At 48.8% G+C, this 2500-nt stretch overlaps 1 pseudogene; it reads left to right on the forward strand.

Moving 5' to 3' along the window:
* The window catches only part of LOC143364567 (large subunit ribosomal RNA), an 8670-nt pseudogene that overhangs the window by 3604 nt on the left and 2566 nt on the right, over positions 1 to 2500 (forward strand).

A 2500-nucleotide genomic window follows, 5' to 3' on the forward strand; every position in this document is an offset into this window, starting at 1 on the left:
TTTCCTTTGCCCGCGGAAAAACAGAGACAAGTGAGGCAAAAAGATAGGCCTGGTAAACGCCCTACCAGAAGGCAAGAGCGACGAGCCGATTATGCACGGACACAGCGCGCCTGGAAGAAAAATCCTTGCAAATGTCTCAACGTGATCTTGGACAATAAGAACGGTGCCAAAGTACCAGACATGGAGTCAATGACTTCTTTCTGGTGCACCGTTATGACAAGTGAGAACAAGTCGTCACCTGGAACCGGACAAAAAGCCGACGAAGTACTGGCATGGGAGCCGATCGAAGCGAGAGAGCTGCGGGAATCCTACCCGGAAATGACCACCTCTCCGGGCCCAGATGGCTTAACGGCTCGTGAAGTAAAAGCAATACCACTAGGGATACTGCTGAGGATACTAAATCTGTTCCTCATATGTGGTAAACTACCGCAGCACCTTCTGGAATCAAGGACCACCCTGATTCCGAAGAAGGACGACGCGAAAGAGCCAGGGGATTTCAGGCCGATCACGGTTTCCTCGGTGTTAACGAGGACCTTCCACAAAGTGTTGGCGAGGCGCCTTGGTAGGCTGGTAGTCCTAGACGAGAGGCAGCGAGCCTTTATGCCTATTGATGGATGTTCCAAGAATATCTTTGAGCTGGACATGCTATTAAGATACCACCGGCAAAATTTCAAGCCTATGTTCATGGCGTCGGTCGATATCGCCAAAGCGTTCGATTCAGTCACGCATAACACCATACGTGACACTCTGGTGAATAAGGGTTTACCGGACCCGATGATTAGGTATATCATCTACACCTATGAGCAGGGGATCACCAGACTTAAATGTGATGGATGGGTGTCCGATCCGATACATCCCACCTGCGGAGTCAAACAGGGAGATCCATTATCCCCTGTAATATTTAATATGGTCATCGATAGACTCCTGCAGTTGTTACCAGCAGAAGTGGGATTAGAAGTTACCGGGCGCAGGATCAACGCTTTCGCATTTGCCGATGACCTGATTTTCGTTGCTCAAACACAGCTGGGTCTGCAGCGGATAATCGATGAGGCGGCGAACTACCTCAGCAAGTGTGGGCTGATGATTAATACCGGCAAGTCATTTACAGTGGCACTCAGAAATGTCCCACACGTGAAAAAATCGGTGGTAGACAAGAGAACTGTCTTTACATGCCTGGGGAAACAACTCCCAGCCATCAAGCGTGATGACCAATGGACTTATCTGGGCGTACCATTTACACCAGAAGGACGGTTACTATGTAAACCGGAAGAGCGGCTCCAGGAGGCCATAAACAAACTGACAAGAGCGCCCTTAAAGCCGCAACAACGTCTCTTTGCGCTTAGAGTGATAGTGTTACCGGGCTTGTATCACCAGCTGAATTTAGGTAGCACGAACCTAAGTCGGCTCAAAAAAGTAGACACTCTAGTGAGGGCGGCTGTTAGGAAGTGGCTTGATCTGCCGCATGATGTTGTTAATGCCTACGTACACGCAAACTTCAAGGATGGAGGATTATCGATTCCATCGATGAGGTGGCTCATGCCGCTTCAAAGAAGGCAGAGACTAAAAAGCCTGCTAGTTGAAGGGGTGGAACCAGGACCTTACCACGCCCAAGAAATAGCGATTGTGGAGCGAAGGCTTAATGACAGTGGGGTGCAGATCACTAGTAATGTGGAGCTGTACAAAAGGTGGGCCAAAATGCTACATAGCTCGAGTGATGGCATGGCGTTGAGGGAGTCGGATAAGATCCCACAACAACACCAGTGGGTTATGGAGGGAACGCGATTCCTTAGTGGGCGTGATTACTTGAATGCGATCAAGATGCGAATAAATGCATTACCGACACGATCAAGAACTACGAGAGGTCGGATAGAGGATCGCCTCTGCAGAGCAGGATGTAATGAGATTGAGACACTAAATCATGTCTTACAAAGGTGCCATAGAACACATGCGGCGAGAGTTGAGAGGCACAATGCTGTGGCACACTACATCAAGAGAGCTCTGCAGAAGAAGCATGACTTGGTCGAAGAGGAGCCCCACATCATGACTCCTCAAGGGCTTAGGAAGCCGGACTTGATCGCAGTGAAAGGGAAAGCAGCGACCATTCTCGACGCACAGGTCGTCAGCGAGCAAACTGGCCTGGATAATGCCCATGATAAGAAAGTAAAATACTACGAGAACATCAAAGAAGCCGTAAAGCGCAAATACAAAGTGGAGGAAGTGTCGCTCTCATCTATAACACTCTCGTGTCGGGGAATATGGAGTGAGAAATCGGCGCAAGATCTGGTGGACAGAAGAATTATCAAGAAGCAAGAGCTTAAGATAATATCAACCCGGGCGATAATAGGAGGTTTGAATGCATTCTGGAAATTCAGCAAGACAACATCGATGAGAAGAAGAAGAACGGGAATTGGATAAGACGACGACGAAACCGGAACATCTTGTGCTGCCTTGCAATATCAGGCACAATACAAAAGGGGGAATGTTTAGTGGGTATGCCCAG

Source organism: Halictus rubicundus, unplaced genomic scaffold (genome assembly GCF_050948215.1).
Source record: "Halictus rubicundus isolate RS-2024b unplaced genomic scaffold, iyHalRubi1_principal scaffold0694, whole genome shotgun sequence".
NCBI classification, from domain to species: Eukaryota; Metazoa; Arthropoda; class Insecta; order Hymenoptera; family Halictidae; genus Halictus; species Halictus rubicundus.